Raw genomic sequence first — 20160 nt, forward strand, 5'->3', positions numbered from 1 at the left:
TTTTAAATATATTTTTGCGCCACGTGACAAGGATGACGCGGGACCGTGATCTATATGACCTCATTTTCTTATTTTTGACGATTACTGTGTGACTTTTCCCACCGCGCTTGACACCCAACGACTAGTAGTAGTAGTAGTAGTAGTGGTAGTAGTAGTAGTAGTAGTAGTAGTAGGGGCAAGCATAAGGAACAAATAGATAGTTGCATGTCGGATGCGATCATACCAGCACTAAAGCACCGGATCCCATCAGAACTCCGAAGTTAAGCGTGCTTGGGCGAGAGTAGTACTAGGATGGGTGACCTCCTCGGAAGTCCTCGTGGTGCATTCCCCTTTTTAAATATATTTTTGCGCCACGTGACAAGGATGACGCGGGACCGTGATCTATATGACCTCATTTTCTTATTTTTGACGATTACTGTGTGACTTTTCCCACCGCGCTTGACACCCAACGACTAGAAATAGTAGTAGTAGTAGTAGTAGTAGTAGGGGCAAGCATAAGGAACAAATAGATAGTTGCATGTTGGATGCGATCATACCAGCACTAAAGCACCGGATCCCATCAGAACTCTGAAGTTAAGCGTGCTTGGGCGAGAGTAGTACTAGGATGGGTGACCTCCTGGGAAGTCCTCGTGTTGCATTCCCCTTTTTAAATATATTTTTGCGCCACGTGACAAGGATGACGCGGGAGCGTGATCTATATGACCTCATTTTCTTATTTTTGACGATTACTGTGTGACTTTTCCCACCGCGCTTGACACCCAACGACTACTAGTAGTAGTAGTAGTACTCCCTCCGGTCCTTTTTTCTTTGCGTTTAAGCTTCAGCCCGGATACCAAGAAGAGGAAACCTGAGCAAAATTTGGACTACTTTGCCCCTGAGTTGCTACGCTGAGCAGTTACTCCATGCATGTGAATCATCAGCATGCACCCATATATTCTCGCGCCCACGTAACTCCTCTCTCCACCTTTTTGCATGCGTCTTTCTCCTCTCCATCTCTAATGCATGCACCTCTCTCTCTCTCTCTCTCCGGTTCTGCATGCATCTCTCTCTCCTCTCCATCTTTCTGCATGCGCTTCTCTCTCTCTTTGAAAAAAAATTCGCCAAAATTTTCAACTCCCTCCAAAACTAAGCAGCCCGCCATGAATTAGCTCCAAATTTAGCTTACCGCCATGGTTAGACTCAAAAGTTTTGTCTATAAATGTTAGCCTCCGTCATGAACAGAACCGCACAGAATTCTCTCTCCACTCTCTTTGTTCCTCTCTCTCTCTTGCCACTTGAATGCAATGGCTACTTTCGATCTCAATTTGGCCATCGACTGGGAAGAGGTGGAGGATCAATATGATGGCCACGCCGAGGACATGAACTATGTCTACGTATTCGAGGAGAGCGACGGCGGTACGAACTGATTGTTCTTGTTTCATTTTACTCTATTTATTCTGCTCTATTTGATTTCCTTTGAAAGTCCAAACCAAATACAGAAAATGAAGCCGTCGAGCAAAACCAGCCAGCCAGCGGAAGCAATGGCAACGACGACACCAGCCAGCCTGCGGATGTGGAGGTGCAAGGCGGAAGTAGCGGCGCTGGTATGAGCAGAAACCATGGCCACAACCATGGCCGCTCTCGTCTAGGCTTGACCGGCCGTCGGCTCGGCAACGTTGACCGCGGAAGAGGAAGCGTGCAAGTCGCCGGCGGACGGTTAGGCCTAGCTGGACGCAGGCGCGCTCATGCCGGCACGATCCAGTGGCAGCCGGAGCACCCTATCGTGACTGGACGAGGACATGGCAGAGGTGCGGCCGGGCGTGGTCGCGGTCGAGGGCGTCAACTTCCTGACTTGAACGTCGCCACACGTGAGGATGTTGAAGACGAATACACCGCTCGTAGTGGCAACGGCAATGGTGGACATGATGATGCTGCAGGAGGCGAGGAGCACGACGAAGAGAATGGTGAAGCTCACGCAAGTGACCCCATGCATGGTGAGAAACTTGCCCAGCACCGGTTTGACTCAATTAATTAATAAAAATCTGCATGTGCATGTGCATGTGCTTGTGCTTCTCTCCATCTCTCTGCATGTGCATGTGCTTCTCTAAATCTGACTTTTAATTTGGTTTAGGGAATAATCCACAACCTCAGCAGCCACGTGAGTGGAGTGACAAAGCTAAGCTCACCGTCTATGGCATGTTGTTGGAGAGGACAAGTCTAGGCATTATGAAGCGTGGAGTGACCAAAGAAGTGTCCCATTTGACCGGTATGCCGCAGAGAACTGTTCAGGACTTATGGAACAAGGGAAAGTTATATGGAGGGATGCTTGGAGTGTTGAACAAGAAGCCAAAAAATTGTGGTCGTAAGAGGATAGACATCGACTCGGAGTCTATAAAGGCAGTCGACAAGAGGAAGAGAACAACCATCAAAGATCTCGCAAACGAGTTAAATGTGTCCAAAACCACGGTTTGGAGGAGGCTTAAAGAGAAGCAGATTAGGCGCCACAGCAATGCCATCAAGGGAACTCTCACTGATTTGAACAAGAGACGTAGGGTTGAGTGGTGCCTCTCGCAGTTTCAGGAAGAGAGCCTACAGGAACATCCGTCTTTTAAAGAAATGTACAATGTCATTCATATAGATGAGAAATGGTTCTATCGCACCAAGAAGTCTCTCAAGCTATACCTAGCAGGTGATGAGGAAGAACCGGAACGGTTCACGCAGAACAAGAATTATATAGAGAGGGTTATGTTTCTCGCAGCTGTAGCACGCCCTCGCTTTGATGTGAATGATAATGTGACATTTGATGGTAAAATTGGAATATGGCCGTTCACTTTTCAGGAAGCGGCTAAAAGGGATAGTCCTAACCGTCTAGCCGGGACAATTGTGACAAAGGTCATTCCCAAGGTGACAAGGGATGTGAGTAGAGACTTCTTAGTGAACAAGGTTATCCCCGCGATCAAGGCGAAGTGGCCTCCTTCTGAACGTGGGCGTCCTATATTCATCCAGCAAGATAATGCTAGGACCCATGTGAATGTTGATGATCCGGTTTTCCTTGCCGCGGCCCAAGCGGATGGGTGGGACATTCGTTTGGTGTGTCAGCCACCGAACTCGCCGGATCTTAACATACTTGATCTTGGTTTCTTTGCTGCCTTACAGTCATTGTTCCAGAAACTTTTTCCTGGTTCCATCGATGACATAATTATGAAGGTGTGCCAAGCATTTGATCAGTACCCCGCCGAGAGATGCAACCGGATATTTCTCACTCTACAATCTTGCATGCGTGAGGTTCTCAAGGATAATGGAGGTCAACACTACAAGGTGCCGCACATGAGAAAGCAAGTCCTTCAACATCTTCATATCTTACCGGTGACGTTACCTTGTGATCGATCCATCGTGGACAAAGCGAGGGCATTCTTAGTTGAGTAGTGTTGTTTTGTCTTGTTGATGTAAGATTAGTGCTATGTTGTCTTGTTGATGTAAGATTAGTGCTATGTTGTCTTGTTGATGTAATGGGATCATGTAATCCATCTTTTGTTGCAATGAGAATGAACATTTGGTTCGAAAGAAAAATACTCCAATGATCGATAACAAAATTAACATCACATCCAATGATCGATAACAAAATTAACATCACATGATAAAAGTGACATCCACTACTTGAACCATCTATGCATCATCAGCACTACTCGATGATCAGTGTTGGATCATTTTAAAATTTCCTTCAGTTCATCCTTAGTCAGAATATCTCGATAGCAAATGCTCATCAGTTCTAGCCTGACCTCTTCTGCGCCGGGAGGAACAGAGAATTGCTCGATCGGCGGCAATGGGTCGCCATCGACCATCTCGCCGCACTTCTGTCCGTCGTAGATGCCACTATCATCCACGAGCGCATGTTGGCCGTCCTCGTCCTCCAGGTTGGCACCATCCACCTTCATGCCCCTCACGGCGAGCGCGTGCAGCAGTTCGGTGAGCTGCTGCACCTTGTCGGTCAGCTTGTTCACCTTGTCGACCAACGCATGCACGACGTGCTCAAGTGCGTGGACGCCACCGTCCTTCAGGTGCATGCTGCACTCCGCGAACGCGCCGCCTTCCACGACTGCGTCGCCGTCCGTGGGCGCACTGCCTTCCATGACTGCGTCGCCATCCGCGAGCGGCAGGAGGCCACTATCCGCAGACACGCTGCCTTCCATGACTGCGTCGCCGTCCGCGAGCGGGAGCACGACGCCGTCCGCGAGGGCGCTGCCCTCTGCGAGCGAGAGAACACCACTGCTCGTGAGCGCACCGCCTGTGGGGAGCACACCTCCGTACGCGAGCTCGCTGTCGTCCACGTCGAGCAAGCTGTCTTCCGCGAGCAAACTTTCATGCATGGACTCACTATGCTCTACAGGTTGGCTGTCCTCCCACAACCATGATGGGTGGATTTCATCCATAGAAATGGAGGGGATGTAGAGGAGAAGGGAGAGTGAGATGTGGAGAATGGGAGGGTGAGATGAGACCCGTGGGAAGGAGAGGAAGAGGTAGGCAGCTGGTTTCCTTGGGAAGAGGCGGTGGCTGCGGCGCTGTACATGGGAAAGAGGCGTTGGCTGTGCATGGGAAAGAGACATGCAATAATTGGAAAGGAGGGGTAAAGTTGGAAACAACAGCCAAGAAAAGCAAGTACGCAGAGCATTGAGGGAAAAATCAACTTTTCTTAAACGCAAAGAAAAAAGGACCGGAGGGAGTAGTAGTAGTAGTAGTAGTAGTAGGGGCAAGCATAAGGAACAAATAGATAGTTGCATGTCGGATGCGATCATACCAGCACTAAAGCACCGGATCCCATCAGAACTCCGAAGTTAAGCGTGCTTGGGCGAGAGTAGTACTAGGATGGGTGACCTCCTGGGAAGTCCTCGTGTTGCATTCCTCTTTTTAAATATATTTTTGCGCCACGTGACAAGGATGACGCGGGAGCGTGATCTATATGACCTCATTTTCTTATTTTTGACGATTACTGTGTGACTTTTCCCACCGCGCTTGACACCCAACGACTAGTAGTAGTAGGGGCAAGCATAAGGAACAAATAGATAGTTGCATGTCGGATGCGATCATACCAGCACTAAAGCACCGGATCCCATCAGAACTCCGAAGTTAAGCGTGCTTGGGCGAGAGTAGTACTAGGATTGGTGACCTCCTGGGAAGTCCTCGTGTTGCATTCCCCTTTTTAAATATATTTTTGCGCCACGTGACAAGGATGACGCGGGAGCGTGATCTATATGACCTCATTTTCTTATTTTTGACGATTACTGTGTGACTTTTCCCACCGCGCTTGACACCCAACGACTAGTAGTAGTAGTAGTAGTAGTAGTAGTAGTTGGGGAAAGCATAAGGACAAATAGATAGTTGCATGTTGGATGCGATCATAGCAGCACTAAAGCACCGAAACCCATCAGAACTCCGAAGTTAAGCGTGCTTGGGCGAGAGTAGTACTAGGATGGGTGACCTCCTGGGAAGTCCTCGTGTTGCATTCCCCTTTTTAAATATATTTTTGCGCCACGTGACAAGGATGACGCGGGAGCGTGATCTATATGACCTCATTTTCTTATTTTTGACGATTACTGTGTGACTTTTCCCACCGCGCTTGACACCCAACAATTAGTAGTAGTAGCAGCAGTAGTAGTAGTAGTAGGGGCAAGCATAAGGAACAAATAGATAGTTGCATGTCGGATGCGATCATACCAGCACTAAAGCACCGGATCCCATCAGAACTTCGAAGTTAAGCGTGCTTGGGCGAGAGTAGTACTAGGATGGGTGACCTCCTGGGAAGTCCTCTTGTTGCATTCCCCTTTTTAAATATATTTTTGCGCCACGTGACAAGGATGACGCGGGAGCGTGATCTATATGACCTCATTTTCTTATTTTTGACGATTACTGTGTGACTTTTCCCACCGCGCTTGACACCCAACGACTAGTAGTAGTAGGGGCAAGCATAAGGAACAAATAGATAGTTGCATGTCGGATGCGATCATACCAGCACTAAAGCACCGGATCCCATCAGAACTCGGAAGTTAAGCGTGCTTGGGCGAGAGTAGTACTAGGATGGGTCACCTCGTGGGAAGTCCTCGTGTTGCATTCCCCTTTTTAAATATATTTTTGCGCCACGTGACAAGGACGACGCGGGACCGTGATCTATATGACCTCATTTTCTTATTTTTGACGATTACTGTGTGACTTTTCCCACCGCGCTTGACACCCAACGACTAGTAGTAGTAGTAGTAGTAGTAGGGGCAAGCATAAGGAACAAATAGATAGTTGCATGTCGGATGTGATCATACCAGCACTAAAGCATCGGATCCCATCAGAACTCCGAAGTTAAGCGTGCTTGGGCGAGAGTAGTACTAGGATGGGTGACCTCCTGGGAAGTCCTCGTGTTGCATTCCCCTTTTTAAATATATTTTTGCGCCACGTGACAAGGATGACGCGGGAGCGTGATCTATATGACCTCATTTTCTTATTTTTGACGATTACTGTGTGACTTTTCCCACCGCGCTTGACACCCAACGACTAGTAGTAGTAGTAGTAGTAGGGGCAAGCATAAGGAACAAATAGATAGTTGCATCTCGGATGCGATCATACCAGCACTAAAGCACCGGATCCCATCAGAACTCCGAAGTTAAGCGTGCTTGGGCGAGAGTAGTACTAGGATGGGTGACCTCCTGGGAAGTCCTCGTGTTGCATTCCCCTTTTTAAATATATTTTTGCGCCACGTGACAAGGATGACGCGGGACCGTGATCTATATGACCTCATTTTCTTATTTTTGACGATTACTGTGTGACTTTTCCCACCGCGCTTGACACCCAACGACTAGTAGTAGTAGGGGCAAGCATAAGGAACAAATAGATAGTTGCATGTCGGATGCGATCATACCAGCACTAAAGCACCGGATCCCATGAGAACTCCGAAGTTAAGCGTGCTTGGGCGAGAGTAGTACTAGGATGGGTGACCTCCTGGGAAGTCCTCGTGTTGCATTCCCCTTTTTAAATATATTTTTGCGCCACGTGACAAGGATGACGCGGGAGCGTGATCTATATGACCTCATTTTCTTATTTTTGACGATTACTGTGTGACTTTTCCCACCGCGCTTGACACCCAACGACTAGTAGTAGTAGTAGTTGGGGCAAGCATAAGGAACAAATAGATAGTTGCATGTCGGATGCGATCATAACAGCACTAAAGCACCGGATCCCATCAGAACTCCGAAGTTAAGCGTGCTTGGGCGAGAGTAGTACTAGGTTGGGTGACCTCCTGGGAAGTCCTCGTGTTGCATTCCCCTTTTTAAATATATTTTTGCGCCACGTGACAAGGATGACGCGGGAGCGTGATCTATATGACCTCATTTTCTTATTTTTGACGATTACTGTGTGACTTTTCCCACCGCGCTTGACACCCAACGACTAGTAGTAGTAGGGGCAAGCATAAGGAACAAATAGATAGTTGCATGTCGGATGCGATCATACCAGCACTAAAGCACCGGATCCCATCAGAACTTCGAAGTTAAGCGTGCTTGGGCGAGAGTAGTACTAGGATGGGTGACCTCCTGGGAAGTCCTCGTGTTGCATTCCCCTTTTTAAATATATTTTTGCGCCACGTGACAAGGATGACGCGGGAGCGTGATCTATATGACCTCATTTTCTTATTTTTGACGATTACTGTGTGACTTTTCCCACCGCGCTTGACACCCAACGACTAGTAGTAGTAGGGGCAAGCATAAGGAACAAATAGATAGTTGCATGTCGGATGCGATCATACCAGCACTAAAGCACCGGATCCCATCAGAACTCGGAAGTTAAGCGTGCTTGGGCGAGAGTAGTACTAGGATGGGTCACCTCGTGGGAAGTCCTCGTGTTGCATTCCCCTTTTTAAATATATTTTTGCGCCACGTGACAAGGACGACGCGGGACCGTGATCTATATGACCTCATTTTCTTATTTTTGACGATTACTGTGTGACTTTTCCCACCGCGCTTGACACCCAACGACTAGTAGTAGTAGTAGTAGTAGTAGGGCAAGCATAAGGAACAAATAGATAGTTGCATGTCGGATGCGATCATACCAGCACTAAAGCATCGGATCCCATCAGAACTCCGAAGTTAAGCGTGCTTGGGCGAGAGTAGTACTAGGATGGGTGACCTCCTGGGAAGTCCTCGTGTTGCATTCCCCTTTTTAAATATATTTTTGCGCCACGTGACAAGGATGACGCGGGAGCGTGATTTATATGACCTCATTTTCTTATTTTTGACGATTACTGTGTGACTTTTCCCACCGCGCTTGACACCCAACGACTAGTAGTAGTAGTAGTAGTAGGGGCAAGCATAAGGAACAAATAGATAGTTGCATGTCGGATGCGATCATACCAGCACTAAAGCACCGGATCCCATCAGAACTCCGAAGTTAAGCGTGCTTGGGCGAGAGTAGTACTAGGATGGGTGACCTCCTGGGAAGTCCTCGTGTTGCATTCCCCTTTTTAAATATATTTTTGCGCCACGTGACAAGGATGACGCGGGACCGTGATCTATATGACCTCATTTTCTTATTTTTGACGATTACTGTGTGACTTTTCCCACCGCGCTTGACACCCAACGACTAGTAGTAGTAGGGGCAAGCATAAGGAACAAATAGATAGTTGCATGTCGGATGCGATCATACCAGCACTAAAGCACCGGATCCCATGAGAACTCCGAAGTTAAGCGTGCTTGGGCGAGAGTAGTACTAGGATGGGTGACCTCCTGGGAAGTCCTCGTGTTGCATTCCCCTTTTTAAATATATTTTTGCGCCACGTGACAAGGATGACGTGGGAGCGTGATCTATATGACCTCATTTTCTTATTTTTGACGATTACTGTGTGACTTTTCCCACCGCGCTTGACACCCAACGACTAGTAGTAGTAGTAGTTGGGGCAAGCATAAGGAACAAATAGATAGTTGCATGTCGGATGCGATCATAACAGCACTAAAGCACCGGATCCCATCAGAACTCCGAAGTTAAGCGTGCTTGGGCGAGAGTAGTACTAGGTTGGGTGACCTCCTGGGAAGTCCTCGTGTTGCATTCCCCTTTTTAAATATATTTTTGCGCCACGTGACAAGGATGACGCGGGAGCGTGATCTATATGACCTCATTTTCTTATTTTTGACGATTACTGTGTGACTTTTCCCACCGCGCTTGACACCCAACGACTAGTAGTAGTAGGGGCAAGCATAAGGAACAAATAGATAGTTGCATGTCGGATGCGATCATACCAGCACTAAAGCACCGGATCCCATCAGAACTTCGAAGTTAAGCGTGCTTGGGCGAGAGTAGTACTAGGATGGGTGACCTCCTGGGAAGTCCTCGTGTTGCATTCCCCTTTTTAAATATATTTTTGCGCCACGTGACAAGGATGACGCGGGAGCGTGATCTATATGACCTCATTTTCTTATTTTTGACGATTACTGTGTGACTTTTCCCACCGCGCTTGACACCCAACGACTAGTAGTAGTAGTAGTAGTAGTAGTAGTAGTAGTAGTAGGGGCAAGCATAAGGAACAAATAGATAGTTGCATGTCGGATGCGATCATACCAGCACTAAAGCACCGGATCCCATCAGAACTCCGAAGTTAAGCGTGCTTGGGCGAGAGTAGTACTAGGATGGGTGACCTCCTGGGAAGTCCTCGTGTTGCATTCCCCTTTTTAAATATATTTTTGCGCCACGTGACAAGGATGACGCGGGAGCGTGATCTATATGACCTCATTTTCTTATTTTTGACGATTACTGTGTGACTTTTCCCACCGCGCTTGACACCCAACGACTAGTAGTAGTAGTAGTAGTAGTAGTAGTAGTAGTTGGGGAAAGCATAAGGAACAAATAGATAGTTGCATGTCGGATGCGATCATAACAGCACTAAAGCACCGGATCCCATCAGAACTCCGAAGTTAAGCGTGCTTGGGCGAGAGTAGTACTAGGATGGGTGACCTCCTGGGAAGTCCTCGTGTTGCATTCCCCTTTTTAAATATATTTTTGCGCCACGTGACAAGGATGACGCGGGAGCGTGATCTATATGACCTCATTTTCTTATTTTTGATGATTACTGTGTGACTTTTCCCACCGCGCTTGACACCCAACGACTAGTAGTAGTAGGGGCAAGCATAAGGAACAAATAGATAGTTGCATGTCGGATGCGATCATACCAGCACTAAAGCACCGGATCCCATCAGAACTCCGAAGTTAAGCGTGCTTGGGCGAGAGTAGTACTAGGATTGGTGACCTCCTGGGAAGTCCTCGTGTTGCATTCCCCTTTTTAAATATATTTTTGCGCCACGTGACAAGGATGACGCGGGAGCGTGATCTATATGACCTCATTTTCTTATTTTTGACGATTACTGTGTGACTTTTCCCACCGCGCTTGACACCCAACGACTAGTAGTAGTAGTAGTAGTAGTAGTAGTAGTAGTTGGGGAAAGCATAAGGAACAAATAGATAGTTGCATGTCGGATGCGATCATAACAGCACTAAAGCACCGGATCCCATCAGAACTCCGAAGTTAAGCGTGCTTGGGCGAGAGTAGTACTAGGATGGGTGACCTCCTGGGAAGTCCTCGTGTTGCATTCCCCTTTTTAAATATATTTTTGCGCCACGTGACAAGGATGACGCGGGAGCGTGATCTATATGACCTCATTTTCTTATTTTTGACGATTACTGTGTGACTTTTCCCACCGCGCTTGACACCCAACAATTAGTAGTAGTAGCAGCAGTAGTAGTAGTAGTAGGGGCAAGCATAAGGAACAAATAGATAGTTGCATGTCGGATGCGATCATACCAGCACTAAAGCATCGGATCCCATCAGAACTTCGAAGTTAAGCGTGCTTGGGCGAGAGTAGTACTAGGATGGGTGACCTCCTGGGAAGTCCTCGTGTTGCATTCCCCTTTTTAAATATATTTTTGCGCCACGTGACAAGGATGACGCGGGAGCGTGATCTATATGACCTCATTTTCTTATTTTTGACGATTACTGTGTGACTTTTCCCACCGCGCTTGACACCCAACGACTAGTAGTAGTAGGGGCAAGCATAAGGAACAAATAGATAGTTGCATGTCGGATGCGATCATACCAGCACTAAAGCACCGGATCCCATCAGAACTCGGAAGTTAAGCGTGCTTGGGCGAGAGTAGTACTAGGATGGGTCACCTCCTGGGAAGTCCTCGTGTTGCATTCCCCTTTTTAAATATATTTTTGCGCCACGTGACAAGGAAGACGCGGGACCGTGATCTATATGACCTCATTTTCTTATTTTTGACGATTACTGTGTGACTTTTCCCACCGCGCTTGACACCCAACGACTAGTAGTAGTAGTAGTAGTAGGGCAAGCATAAGGAACAAATAGATAGTTGCATGTCGGATGCGATCATACCAGCACTAAAGCATCGGATCCCATCAGAACTCCGAAGTTAAGCGTGCTTGGGCGAGAGTAGTACTAGGATGGGTGACCTCCTGGGAAGTCCTTGTGTTGCATTCCCCTTTTTAAATATATTTTTGCGCCACGTGACAAGGATGACGCGGGAGCGTGATCTATATGACCTCATTTTCTTATTTTTGACGATTACTGTGTGACTTTTCCCACCGCGCTTGACACCCAACGACTAGTAGTAGTAGTAGTAGTAGTAGTAGTAGTAGTTGGGGCAAGCATAAGGAACAAATAGATAGTTGCATGTCGGATGCGATCATACCAGCACTAAAGCACCGGATCCCATCAGAACTCCGAAGTTAAGCGTGCTTGGGCGAGAGTAGTACTAGGATGGGTGACCTCCTGGGAAGTCCTCGTGTTGCATTCCCCTTTTTAAATATATTTTTGCGCCACGTGACAAGGATGACGCGGGACCGTGATCTATATGACCTCATTTTCTTATTTTTGACGATTACTGTGTGACTTTTCCCACCGCGCTTGACACCCAACGACTAGTAGTAGTAGTAGTAGGGGCAAGCATAAGGAACAAATAGATAGTTGCATGTCGGATGCGATCATACCAGCACTAAAGCACCGGATCCCATTAGAACTCCGAAGTTAAGCGTGCTTGGGCGAGAGTAGTACTAGGATGGGTGACCTCCTGGGAAGTCCTCGTGTTGCATTCCCCTTTTTAAATATATTTTTGCGCCACGTGACAAGGATGACGCGGGACCGTGATCTATATGACCTCATTTTCTTATTTTTGACGATTACTGTGTGACTTTTCCCACCGCGCTTGACACCCAACGACTAGTAGTAGTAGTAGTAGGGGCAAGCATAAGGAACAAATAGATAGTTGCATGTCGGATGCGATCATACCAGCACTAAAGCACCGGATCCCATTAGAACTCCGAAGTTAAGCGTGCTTGGGCGAGAGTAGTACTAGGATGGGTGACCTCCTGGGAAGTCCTCGTGTTGCATTCCCCTTTTTAAATATATTTTTGCGCCACGTGACAAGGATGACGCGGGACCGTGATCTATATGACCTCATTTTCTTATTTTTGACGATTACTGTGTGACTTTTCCCATCGCGCTTGACACCCAACGACTAGTAGTAGTAGTAGTAGGGGCAAGCATAAGGAACAAATAGATAGTTGCATGTCGGATGCGATCATACCAGCACTAAAGCACCGGATCCCATCAGAACTCCGAAGTTAAGCGTGCTTGGGCGAGAGTAGTACTAGGATGGGTGACCTCCTGGGAAGTCCTCGTGTTGCATTCCCCTTTTTAAAAATATTTTTGCGCCACGTGACAAGGATGACGCGTCAACGTGATCTATATGACCTCATTTTCTTATTTTTGACGATTACTGTGTGACTTTTCCCACCGCGCTTGACACCCAACGACTAGTAGTAGTAGTAGTAGTAGTAGTAGTAGTAGTAGTAGTAGGGGCAAGCATAAGGAACAAATAGATAGTTGCATGTTGGATGCGATCATACCAGCACTAAAGCACCGGATCCCATCAGAACTTCGAAGTTAAGCGTGCTTGGGCGAGAGTAGTACTAGGATGGGTGACCTCCTGGGAAGTCCTTGTGTTGCATTCCCCTTTTTAAATATATTTTTGCGCCACGTGACAAGGATGACGCGGGACCGTGATCTATATGACCTCATTTTCTTATTGTTGACGATTACTGTGTGACTTTTCCCACCGCGCTTGACACCCAACGACTAGTAGTAGTAGTAGTAGTAGGGCAAGCATAAGGAACAAATAGATAGTTGCATGTCGGATGCGATCATACCAGCACTAAAGCACCGGATCCCATCAGAACTCCGAAGTTAAGCGTGCTTGGGCGAGAGTAGTACTAGGATGGGTGACCTCCTGGGAAGTCCTCGTGTTGCATTCCCCTTTTTAAATATATTTTTGCGCCACGTGACAAGGATGACGCGGGAGCGTGATCTATATGACCTCATTTTCTTATTTTTGACGATTACTGTGTGACTTTTCCCACCGCGCTTGACACCCAACGACTAGTAGTAGTAGTAGTAGTAGTAGTAGGGGCAAGCATAAGGAACAAATAGATAGTTGCATGTCGGATGCGATCATACCAGCACTAAAGCACCGGATCCCATCAGAACTCCGAAGTTAAGCGTGCTTGGGCGAGAGTAGTACTAGGATGGGTGACCTCCTGGGAAGTCCTCGTGTTGCATTCCCCTTTTTAAATATATTTTTGCGCCACGTGACAAGGATGACGCGGGAGCGTGATCTATATGACCTCATTTTCTTATTTTTGACGATTACTGTGTGACTTTTCCCACCGCGCTTGACACCCAACGACTAGTATTAGTAGGGGCAAGCATAAGGAACAAATAGATAGTTGCATGTCGGATGCGATCATACCAGCACTAAAGCATCGGATCCCATCAGAACTCCGAAGTTAAGCGTGCTTGGGCGAGAGTAGTACTAGGATGGGTGACCTCCTGGGAAATCCTCGTGTTGCATTCCCCTTTTTAAATATATTTTTGCGCCACGTGACAAGGATGACGCGGGAGCGTGATCTATATGACCTCATTTTCTTATTTTTGACGATTACTGTGTGACTTTTCCCACCGCGCTTGACACCCAACGACTAGTAGTAGTAGTAGTATTAGTAGTAGTAGTAGTAGTAGTAGTTGGGGCAAGCATAAGGAACAAATAGATAGTTGCATGTCGGATGCGATCATAACAGCACTAAAGCACCGGATCCCATCAGAACTCCGAAGTTAAGCGTGCTTGGGCGAGAGTAGTACTAGGATGGGTGACCTCCTGGAAGTCCTCGTGTTGCATTCCCCTTTTTAAATATATTTTTGCGCCACGTGACAAGGATGACGCGGGAGCGTGATCTATATGACCTCATTTTCTTATTTTTGACGATTACTGTGTGACTTTTCCCACCGCGCTTGACACCCAACAATTAGTAGTAGTAGCAGCAGTAGTAGTAGTAGTAGTAGGGGCAAGCATAAGGAACAAATAGATAGTTGCATGTCGGATGCGATCATACCAGCACTAAAGCACCGGATCCCATCAGAACTTCGAAGTTAAGCGTGCTTGGGCGAGAGTAGTACTAGGATGGGTGACCTCCTGGGAAGTCCTCGTGTTGCATTCCCCTTTTTAAATATTTTTTTGCGCCACGTGACAAGGATGACGCGGGAGCGTGATCTATATGACCTCATTTTCTTATTTTTGACGATTACTGTGTGACTTTTCCCACCGCGCTTGACACCCAACGACTAGTAGTAGTAGGGGCAAGCATAAGGAACAAATAGATAGTTGCATGTCGGATGCGATCATAACAGCACTAAAGCACCGGATCCCATCAGAACTCCGAAGTTAAGCGTGCTTGGGCGAGAGTAGTACTAGGATGGGTGACCTCCTGGGAAGTCCTCGTGTTGCATTCCCCTTTTTAAATATATTTTTGCGCCACGTGACAAGGATGACGCGGGAGCGTGATCTATATGACCTCATTTTCTTATTTTTGACGATTACTGTGTGACTTTTCCCACCGCGCTTGACACCCAACGACTAGTAGTAGTAGTAGTAGTAGTAGTAGTAGTTGGGGCAAGCATAAGGAACAAATAGATAGTTGCATGTCGGGTGCGATCATACCAGCACTAAAGCATCGGATCCCATCAGAACTCCGAAGTTAAGCGTGCTTGGGCGAGAGTAGTACTAGGATGGGTGACCTCCTGGGAAGTCCTCGTGTTGCATTCCCCTTTTTAAATATATTTTTGCGCCACGTGACAAGGATGACGCGGGACCGTGATCTATATGACCTCATTTTCTTATTTTTGACGATTACTGTGTGACTTTTCCCACCGCGCTTGACACCCAACGACTAGTAGTAGTAGTAGTAGTAGGGCAAGCATAAGGAACAAATAGATAGTTGCATGTCGGATGCGATCATACCAGCACTAAAGCATCGGATCCCATCAGAACTCCGAAGTTAAGCGTGCTTGGGCGAGAGTAGTACTAGGATGGGTGACCTCCTGGGAAGTCCTCGTGTTGCATTCCCCTTTTTAAATATATTTTTGCGCCACGTGACAAGGATGACGCGGGACCGTGATCTATATGACCTCATTTTCTTATTATTTGACGATTACTGTGTGACTTTTCCCATCGCGCTTGACACCCAACGACTAGTAGTAGTAGTAGTAGGGGCAAGCATAAGGAACAAATAGATAGTTGCATGTCGGATGCGATCATACCAGCACTAAAGCACCGGATCCCATCAGAACTCCGAAGTTAAGCGTGCTTGGGCGAGAGTAGTACTAGGATGGGTGACCTCCTGGGAAGTCCTCGTGTTGCATTCCCCTTTTTAAATATATTTTTGCGCCACGTGACAAGGATGACGCGTGAACGTGATCTATATGACCTCATTTTCTTATTTTTGACGATTACTGTGTGACTTTTCCCACCGCGCTTGACACCCAACGACTAGTAGTAGTAGTAGTAGTAGCAAGCATAAGGAACAAATAGATAGTTGCATGTTGGATGCGATCATACCAGCACTAAAGCACCGGATCCCATCAGAACTTCGAAGTAAAGCGTGCTTGGGCGAGAGTAGTACTAGGATGGGTGACCTCCTGGGAAGTCCTCGTGTTGCATTCCCCTTTTTAAATATATTTTTGCGCCACGTGACAAGGATGACGCGGGACCGTGATCTATATGACCTCATTTTCTTATTTTTGACGATTACTGTGTGACTTTTCCCACCGCGCTTGACACCCAACGACTAGTAGTAGTAGTAGTAGTAGGTAGCAAGCATAAGGAACAAATAGATAGTTGCATGTCGGATGCGATCATACCAGCACTAAAGCATCGGATCCCATCAGAACTCCGAAGTTAAGCGTGCTTGGGCGAGAGTAGTACTAGGATGGGTGACCTCCTGGGAAGTCCTCGTGTTGCATTCCCCTTTTTAAATATATTTTTGCGCCACGTGACAAGGATGACGCGGGACCGTGATCTATATGACCTCATTTTCTTATTTTTGACGATTACTGTGTGACTTTTCCCACCGCGCTTGACACCCAACGACTAGTAGTAGTAGTAGTAGGGGCAAGCATAAGGAACAAATAGATAGTTGCATGTCGGATGCGATCATACCAGCACTAAAGCATCGGATCCCATCAGAACTCCGAAGTTAAGCGTGCTTGGGCGAGAGTAGTACTAGGATGGGTGACCTCCTGGGAAGTCCTCGTGTTGCATTCCCCTTTTTAAATATATTTTTGCGCCACGTGACAAGGATGACGCGGGACCGTGATCTATATGACCTCATTTTCTTATTATTTTCTTATTTTTGACGATTACTGTGTGACTTTTCCCATCGCGCTTGACACCCAACGACTAGTAGTAGTAGTAGTAGGGGCAAGCATAAGGAACAAATAGATAGTTGCATGTCGGATGCGATCATACCAGCACTAAAGCACCGGATCCCATCAGAACTCCGAAGTTAAGCGTGCTTGGGCGAGAGTAGTACTAGGATGGGTGACCTCCTGGGAAGTCCTCGTGTTGCATTCCCCTTTTTAAATATATTTTTGCGCCACGTGACAAGGATGACGCGTGAACGTGATCTATATGACCTCATTTTCTTATTTTTGACGATTACTGTGTGACTTTTCCCACCGCGCTTGACACCCAACGACTAGTAGTAGTAGTAGTAGTAGTAGTAGTAGTAGTAGTAGTAGGGGGCAAGCATAAGGAACAAATAGATAGTTGCATGTTGGATGCGATCATACCAGCACTAAAGCACCGGATCCCATCAGAACTTCGAAGTAAAGCGTGCTTGGGCGAGAGTAGTACTAGGATGGGTGACCTCCTGGGAAGTCCTCGTGTTGCATTCCCCTTTTTAAATATATTTTTGCGCCACGTGACAAGGATGACGCGGGACCGTGATCTATATGACCTCATTTTCTTATTTTTGACGATTACTGTGTGACTTTTCCCACCGCGCTTGACACCCAACGACTAGTAGTAGTAGTAGTAGTAGGGCAAGCATAAGGAACAAATAGATAGTTGCATGTCGGATGCGATCATACCAGCACTAAAGCACCGGTTCCCATCAGAACTCCGAAGTTAAGCGTGCTTGGGCGAGAGTAGTACTAGGATGGGTGACCTCCTGGGAAGTCCTCGTGTTGCATTCCCCTTTTTAAATATATTTTTGCGCCACGTGACAAGGATGACGCGGGAGCGTGATCTATATGACCTCATTTTCTTATTTTTGACGATTACTGTGTGACTTTTCCCACCGCGCTTGACACCCAACGACTAGTAGTAGTAGTAGTAGTAGTAGTAGGGGCAAGCATAAGGAACAAATAGATAGTTGCATGTCGGATGCGATCATACCAGCACTGAAGCACCGGATCCCATCAGAACTCCGAAGTTAAGCGTGCTTGGGCGAGAGTAGTACTAGGATGGGTGACCTCCTGGGAAGTCCTCGTGTTGCATTCCCCTTTTTAAATATATTTTTGCGCCACGTGACAAGGATGACGCGGGAGCGTGATCTATATGACCTCATTTTCTTATTTTTGACGATTACTGTGTGACTTTTCCCACCGCGCTTGACACCCAACGACTAGTAGTAGTAGGGGCAAGCATAAGGAACAAATAGATAGTTGCATGTCGGATGCGATCATACCAGCACTAAAGCACCGGATCCCATCAGAACTCCGAAGTTAAGCGTGCTTGGGCGAGAGTAGTACTAGGATGGGTGACCTCTTGGGAAGTCCTCGTGTTGCATTCCCCTTTTTAAATATATTTTTGCGCCACGTGGCAAGGATGACGCGGGAGCGTGATCTCTATGACCTCATTTTCTTATTTTTGACGATTACTGTGTGACTTTTCCCACCGCGCTTGACACCCAACGACTAGTAGTAGTAGTAGTATTAGTAGTAGTAGTAGTAGTAGTAGTTGGGGCAAGCATAAGGAACAAATAGATAGTTGCATGTCGGATGCGATCATAACAGCACTAAAGCACCGGATCCCATCAGAACTCCGAAGTTAAGCGTGCTTGGGCGAGAGTAGTACTAGGATGGGTGACCTCCTGGAAGTCCTCGTGTTCCATTCCCCTTTTTAAATATATTTTTGCGCCACGTGACAAGGATGACGCGGGAGCGTGATCTATATGACCTCATTTTCTTATTTTTGACGATTACTGTGTGACTTTTCCCACCGCGCTTGACACCCAACAATTAGTAGTAGTAGCAGTAGTAGTAGTAGTAGTAGGGGCAAGCATAAGGAACAAATAGATAGTTGCATGTCGGATGCGATCATACCAGCACTAAAACACCGGATCCCATCAGAACTTCGAAGTTAAGCGTGCTTGGGCGAGAGTAGTACTAGGATGGGTGACCTCATGGGAAGTCCTCGTGTTGCATTCCCCTTTTTAAATATTTTTTTGCGCCACGTGACAAGGATGACGCGGGAGCGTGATCTATATGACCTCATTTTCTTATTTTTGACGATTACTGTGTGACTTTTCCCACCGCGCTTGACCCCCAACGACTAGTAGTAGTAGGGGCAAGCATAAGGAACAAATAGATAGTTGCATGTCGGATGCGATCATAACAGCACTAAAGCACCGGATCCCAACAGAACTCCGAAGTTAAGCGTGCTTGGGCGAGAGTAGTACTAGGATGGGTGACCTCCTGGGAAGTCCTCGTGTTGCATTCCCCTTTTTAAATATATTTTTGCGCCACGTGACAAGGATGACGCGGGAGCGTGATCTATATGACCTCATTTTCTTATTTTTGACGATTACTGTGTGACTTTTCCCACCGCGCTTGACACCCAACGACTAGTAGTAGTAGTAGTAGGGCAAGCATAAGGAACAAATAGATAGTTGCATGTCGGATGCGATCATACCAGCACTAAAGCATCGGATCCCATCAGAACTCCGAAGTTAAGCGTGCTTGGGCGAGAGTAGTACTAGGATGGGTGACCTCCTGGGAAGTCCTTGTGTTGCATTCCCCTTTTTAAATATATTTTTGCGCCACGTGACAAGGATGACGCGGGAGCGTGATCTATATGACCTCATTTTCTTATTTTTGACGATTACTGTGTGACTTTTCCCACCGCGCTTGACACCCAACGACTAGTAGTAGTAGTAGTAGTAGTAGTAGTAGTAGTAGTTGGGGCAAGCATAAGGAACAAATAGATAGTTGCATGTCGGATGCGATCATACCAGCACTAAAGCACCGGATCCCATCAGAACTCCGAAGTTAAGCGTGCTTCGGCGAGAGTAGTACTAGGATGGGTGACCTCCTGGGAAGTCCTCGTATCATTCCCCTTTTTAAATATATTTTTGCGCCACGTGACAAGGATGACGCGGGACCGTGATCTATATGACCTCATTTTCTTATTTTTGACGATTACTGTGTGACTTTTCCCACCGCGCTTGACACCCAACGACTAGTAGTAGTAGTAGTAGGGGCAAGCATAAGGAACAAATAGATAGTTGCATGTCGGATGCGATCATACCAGCACTAAAGCATCGGATCCCATCAGAACTCCGAAGTTAAGCGTGCTTGGGCGAGAGTAGTACTAGGATGGGTGACCTCCTGGGAAGTCCTCGTGTTGCATTCCCCTTTTTAAATATATTTTTGCGCCACGTGACAAGGATGACGCGGGACCGTGATCTATATGACCTTATTTTCTTATTTTTGACGATTACTGTGTGACTTTTCCCATCGCGCTTGA

At 46.9% G+C, this 20160-nt stretch overlaps 53 non-coding genes across 53 annotated transcripts; all 53 read left to right on the forward strand.

The window, feature by feature from the left end:
* Positions 1–209: 209 nt before the first annotated feature.
* On the forward strand, positions 210–328 carry LOC123438345. Its single transcript, XR_006629493.1, has one exon. It is a non-coding gene; the product is annotated as a 5S ribosomal RNA (ribosomal RNA).
* A 194-nt stretch (positions 329–522) lies between these two features.
* LOC123435751 lies at positions 523–641 on the forward strand. Its single transcript, XR_006627000.1, has one exon. It is a non-coding gene; the product is annotated as a 5S ribosomal RNA (ribosomal RNA).
* A 4119-nt stretch (positions 642–4760) lies between these two features.
* LOC123435497 lies at positions 4761–4879 on the forward strand. Its single transcript, XR_006626745.1, has one exon. It is a non-coding gene; the product is annotated as a 5S ribosomal RNA (ribosomal RNA).
* Positions 4880–5052: 173 nt separating this feature from the next.
* Positions 5053–5171, forward strand: LOC123438124. The gene has a single exon (XR_006629284.1). It is a non-coding gene; the product is annotated as a 5S ribosomal RNA (ribosomal RNA).
* A 193-nt stretch (positions 5172–5364) lies between these two features.
* On the forward strand, positions 5365–5483 carry LOC123432909. The gene has a single exon (XR_006624476.1). It is a non-coding gene; the product is annotated as a 5S ribosomal RNA (ribosomal RNA).
* Positions 5484–5677: 194 nt separating this feature from the next.
* On the forward strand, positions 5678–5796 carry LOC123432103. Its single transcript, XR_006623702.1, has one exon. It is a non-coding gene; the product is annotated as a 5S ribosomal RNA (ribosomal RNA).
* A 173-nt stretch (positions 5797–5969) lies between these two features.
* LOC123431881 lies at positions 5970–6088 on the forward strand. The gene has a single exon (XR_006623480.1). It is a non-coding gene; the product is annotated as a 5S ribosomal RNA (ribosomal RNA).
* A 185-nt stretch (positions 6089–6273) lies between these two features.
* On the forward strand, positions 6274–6392 carry LOC123437452. Its single transcript, XR_006628631.1, has one exon. It is a non-coding gene; the product is annotated as a 5S ribosomal RNA (ribosomal RNA).
* A 182-nt stretch (positions 6393–6574) lies between these two features.
* LOC123435509 lies at positions 6575–6693 on the forward strand. Its single transcript, XR_006626756.1, has one exon. It is a non-coding gene; the product is annotated as a 5S ribosomal RNA (ribosomal RNA).
* Positions 6694–6866: 173 nt separating this feature from the next.
* On the forward strand, positions 6867–6985 carry LOC123435693. Its single transcript, XR_006626945.1, has one exon. It is a non-coding gene; the product is annotated as a 5S ribosomal RNA (ribosomal RNA).
* A 179-nt stretch (positions 6986–7164) lies between these two features.
* Positions 7165–7283, forward strand: LOC123438694. The gene has a single exon (XR_006629821.1). It is a non-coding gene; the product is annotated as a 5S ribosomal RNA (ribosomal RNA).
* A 173-nt stretch (positions 7284–7456) lies between these two features.
* Positions 7457–7575, forward strand: LOC123436475. Its single transcript, XR_006627699.1, has one exon. It is a non-coding gene; the product is annotated as a 5S ribosomal RNA (ribosomal RNA).
* A 173-nt stretch (positions 7576–7748) lies between these two features.
* LOC123431882 lies at positions 7749–7867 on the forward strand. Its single transcript, XR_006623481.1, has one exon. It is a non-coding gene; the product is annotated as a 5S ribosomal RNA (ribosomal RNA).
* Positions 7868–8051: 184 nt separating this feature from the next.
* On the forward strand, positions 8052–8170 carry LOC123436396. Its single transcript, XR_006627622.1, has one exon. It is a non-coding gene; the product is annotated as a 5S ribosomal RNA (ribosomal RNA).
* A 182-nt stretch (positions 8171–8352) lies between these two features.
* Positions 8353–8471, forward strand: LOC123435521. The gene has a single exon (XR_006626768.1). It is a non-coding gene; the product is annotated as a 5S ribosomal RNA (ribosomal RNA).
* Positions 8472–8644: 173 nt separating this feature from the next.
* LOC123435695 lies at positions 8645–8763 on the forward strand. Its single transcript, XR_006626947.1, has one exon. It is a non-coding gene; the product is annotated as a 5S ribosomal RNA (ribosomal RNA).
* Positions 8764–8942: 179 nt separating this feature from the next.
* On the forward strand, positions 8943–9061 carry LOC123438695. The gene has a single exon (XR_006629822.1). It is a non-coding gene; the product is annotated as a 5S ribosomal RNA (ribosomal RNA).
* A 173-nt stretch (positions 9062–9234) lies between these two features.
* Positions 9235–9353, forward strand: LOC123436477. Its single transcript, XR_006627700.1, has one exon. It is a non-coding gene; the product is annotated as a 5S ribosomal RNA (ribosomal RNA).
* A 200-nt stretch (positions 9354–9553) lies between these two features.
* On the forward strand, positions 9554–9672 carry LOC123435533. The gene has a single exon (XR_006626779.1). It is a non-coding gene; the product is annotated as a 5S ribosomal RNA (ribosomal RNA).
* Positions 9673–9869: 197 nt separating this feature from the next.
* Positions 9870–9988, forward strand: LOC123437863. The gene has a single exon (XR_006629030.1). It is a non-coding gene; the product is annotated as a 5S ribosomal RNA (ribosomal RNA).
* Positions 9989–10161: 173 nt separating this feature from the next.
* On the forward strand, positions 10162–10280 carry LOC123438125. Its single transcript, XR_006629285.1, has one exon. It is a non-coding gene; the product is annotated as a 5S ribosomal RNA (ribosomal RNA).
* Positions 10281–10477: 197 nt separating this feature from the next.
* Positions 10478–10596, forward strand: LOC123437864. Its single transcript, XR_006629031.1, has one exon. It is a non-coding gene; the product is annotated as a 5S ribosomal RNA (ribosomal RNA).
* A 194-nt stretch (positions 10597–10790) lies between these two features.
* LOC123438526 lies at positions 10791–10909 on the forward strand. The gene has a single exon (XR_006629662.1). It is a non-coding gene; the product is annotated as a 5S ribosomal RNA (ribosomal RNA).
* Positions 10910–11082: 173 nt separating this feature from the next.
* Positions 11083–11201, forward strand: LOC123431614. Its single transcript, XR_006623204.1, has one exon. It is a non-coding gene; the product is annotated as a 5S ribosomal RNA (ribosomal RNA).
* Positions 11202–11382: 181 nt separating this feature from the next.
* On the forward strand, positions 11383–11501 carry LOC123437519. Its single transcript, XR_006628693.1, has one exon. It is a non-coding gene; the product is annotated as a 5S ribosomal RNA (ribosomal RNA).
* Positions 11502–11698: 197 nt separating this feature from the next.
* On the forward strand, positions 11699–11817 carry LOC123435544. Its single transcript, XR_006626790.1, has one exon. It is a non-coding gene; the product is annotated as a 5S ribosomal RNA (ribosomal RNA).
* A 179-nt stretch (positions 11818–11996) lies between these two features.
* LOC123435032 lies at positions 11997–12115 on the forward strand. Its single transcript, XR_006626293.1, has one exon. It is a non-coding gene; the product is annotated as a 5S ribosomal RNA (ribosomal RNA).
* A 179-nt stretch (positions 12116–12294) lies between these two features.
* Positions 12295–12413, forward strand: LOC123435033. Its single transcript, XR_006626294.1, has one exon. It is a non-coding gene; the product is annotated as a 5S ribosomal RNA (ribosomal RNA).
* Positions 12414–12592: 179 nt separating this feature from the next.
* Positions 12593–12711, forward strand: LOC123435556. Its single transcript, XR_006626801.1, has one exon. It is a non-coding gene; the product is annotated as a 5S ribosomal RNA (ribosomal RNA).
* Positions 12712–12914: 203 nt separating this feature from the next.
* LOC123437659 lies at positions 12915–13033 on the forward strand. Its single transcript, XR_006628834.1, has one exon. It is a non-coding gene; the product is annotated as a 5S ribosomal RNA (ribosomal RNA).
* Positions 13034–13214: 181 nt separating this feature from the next.
* Positions 13215–13333, forward strand: LOC123435568. Its single transcript, XR_006626814.1, has one exon. It is a non-coding gene; the product is annotated as a 5S ribosomal RNA (ribosomal RNA).
* Positions 13334–13521: 188 nt separating this feature from the next.
* On the forward strand, positions 13522–13640 carry LOC123435579. Its single transcript, XR_006626825.1, has one exon. It is a non-coding gene; the product is annotated as a 5S ribosomal RNA (ribosomal RNA).
* Positions 13641–13813: 173 nt separating this feature from the next.
* Positions 13814–13932, forward strand: LOC123437007. The gene has a single exon (XR_006628211.1). It is a non-coding gene; the product is annotated as a 5S ribosomal RNA (ribosomal RNA).
* Positions 13933–14138: 206 nt separating this feature from the next.
* Positions 14139–14256, forward strand: LOC123432620. Its single transcript, XR_006624194.1, has one exon. It is a non-coding gene; the product is annotated as a 5S ribosomal RNA (ribosomal RNA).
* Positions 14257–14453: 197 nt separating this feature from the next.
* Positions 14454–14572, forward strand: LOC123436478. The gene has a single exon (XR_006627701.1). It is a non-coding gene; the product is annotated as a 5S ribosomal RNA (ribosomal RNA).
* Positions 14573–14745: 173 nt separating this feature from the next.
* On the forward strand, positions 14746–14864 carry LOC123437865. The gene has a single exon (XR_006629032.1). It is a non-coding gene; the product is annotated as a 5S ribosomal RNA (ribosomal RNA).
* Positions 14865–15058: 194 nt separating this feature from the next.
* LOC123437774 lies at positions 15059–15177 on the forward strand. Its single transcript, XR_006628944.1, has one exon. It is a non-coding gene; the product is annotated as a 5S ribosomal RNA (ribosomal RNA).
* A 181-nt stretch (positions 15178–15358) lies between these two features.
* Positions 15359–15477, forward strand: LOC123436397. Its single transcript, XR_006627623.1, has one exon. It is a non-coding gene; the product is annotated as a 5S ribosomal RNA (ribosomal RNA).
* Positions 15478–15657: 180 nt separating this feature from the next.
* On the forward strand, positions 15658–15776 carry LOC123435591. The gene has a single exon (XR_006626836.1). It is a non-coding gene; the product is annotated as a 5S ribosomal RNA (ribosomal RNA).
* A 179-nt stretch (positions 15777–15955) lies between these two features.
* LOC123438013 lies at positions 15956–16074 on the forward strand. Its single transcript, XR_006629173.1, has one exon. It is a non-coding gene; the product is annotated as a 5S ribosomal RNA (ribosomal RNA).
* Positions 16075–16257: 183 nt separating this feature from the next.
* On the forward strand, positions 16258–16376 carry LOC123436398. The gene has a single exon (XR_006627624.1). It is a non-coding gene; the product is annotated as a 5S ribosomal RNA (ribosomal RNA).
* Positions 16377–16555: 179 nt separating this feature from the next.
* LOC123436399 lies at positions 16556–16674 on the forward strand. Its single transcript, XR_006627625.1, has one exon. It is a non-coding gene; the product is annotated as a 5S ribosomal RNA (ribosomal RNA).
* Positions 16675–16864: 190 nt separating this feature from the next.
* On the forward strand, positions 16865–16983 carry LOC123435603. Its single transcript, XR_006626847.1, has one exon. It is a non-coding gene; the product is annotated as a 5S ribosomal RNA (ribosomal RNA).
* Positions 16984–17187: 204 nt separating this feature from the next.
* Positions 17188–17306, forward strand: LOC123438014. The gene has a single exon (XR_006629174.1). It is a non-coding gene; the product is annotated as a 5S ribosomal RNA (ribosomal RNA).
* A 181-nt stretch (positions 17307–17487) lies between these two features.
* Positions 17488–17606, forward strand: LOC123437430. The gene has a single exon (XR_006628610.1). It is a non-coding gene; the product is annotated as a 5S ribosomal RNA (ribosomal RNA).
* Positions 17607–17794: 188 nt separating this feature from the next.
* Positions 17795–17913, forward strand: LOC123434878. Its single transcript, XR_006626148.1, has one exon. It is a non-coding gene; the product is annotated as a 5S ribosomal RNA (ribosomal RNA).
* Positions 17914–18086: 173 nt separating this feature from the next.
* Positions 18087–18205, forward strand: LOC123434962. The gene has a single exon (XR_006626226.1). It is a non-coding gene; the product is annotated as a 5S ribosomal RNA (ribosomal RNA).
* Positions 18206–18411: 206 nt separating this feature from the next.
* Positions 18412–18529, forward strand: LOC123433236. The gene has a single exon (XR_006624774.1). It is a non-coding gene; the product is annotated as a 5S ribosomal RNA (ribosomal RNA).
* Positions 18530–18723: 194 nt separating this feature from the next.
* Positions 18724–18842, forward strand: LOC123437191. The gene has a single exon (XR_006628385.1). It is a non-coding gene; the product is annotated as a 5S ribosomal RNA (ribosomal RNA).
* A 173-nt stretch (positions 18843–19015) lies between these two features.
* Positions 19016–19134, forward strand: LOC123432092. The gene has a single exon (XR_006623691.1). It is a non-coding gene; the product is annotated as a 5S ribosomal RNA (ribosomal RNA).
* A 178-nt stretch (positions 19135–19312) lies between these two features.
* On the forward strand, positions 19313–19431 carry LOC123437520. Its single transcript, XR_006628694.1, has one exon. It is a non-coding gene; the product is annotated as a 5S ribosomal RNA (ribosomal RNA).
* Positions 19432–19631: 200 nt separating this feature from the next.
* On the forward strand, positions 19632–19748 carry LOC123433212. Its single transcript, XR_006624752.1, has one exon. It is a non-coding gene; the product is annotated as a 5S ribosomal RNA (ribosomal RNA).
* Positions 19749–19927: 179 nt separating this feature from the next.
* LOC123436400 lies at positions 19928–20046 on the forward strand. The gene has a single exon (XR_006627626.1). It is a non-coding gene; the product is annotated as a 5S ribosomal RNA (ribosomal RNA).
* Positions 20047–20160: the final 114 nt, after the last annotated feature.

Source organism: Hordeum vulgare, chromosome 2H (genome assembly GCF_904849725.1).
Source record: "Hordeum vulgare subsp. vulgare chromosome 2H, MorexV3_pseudomolecules_assembly, whole genome shotgun sequence".
Lineage (NCBI taxonomy): Eukaryota > Viridiplantae > Streptophyta > Magnoliopsida > Poales > Poaceae > Hordeum > Hordeum vulgare.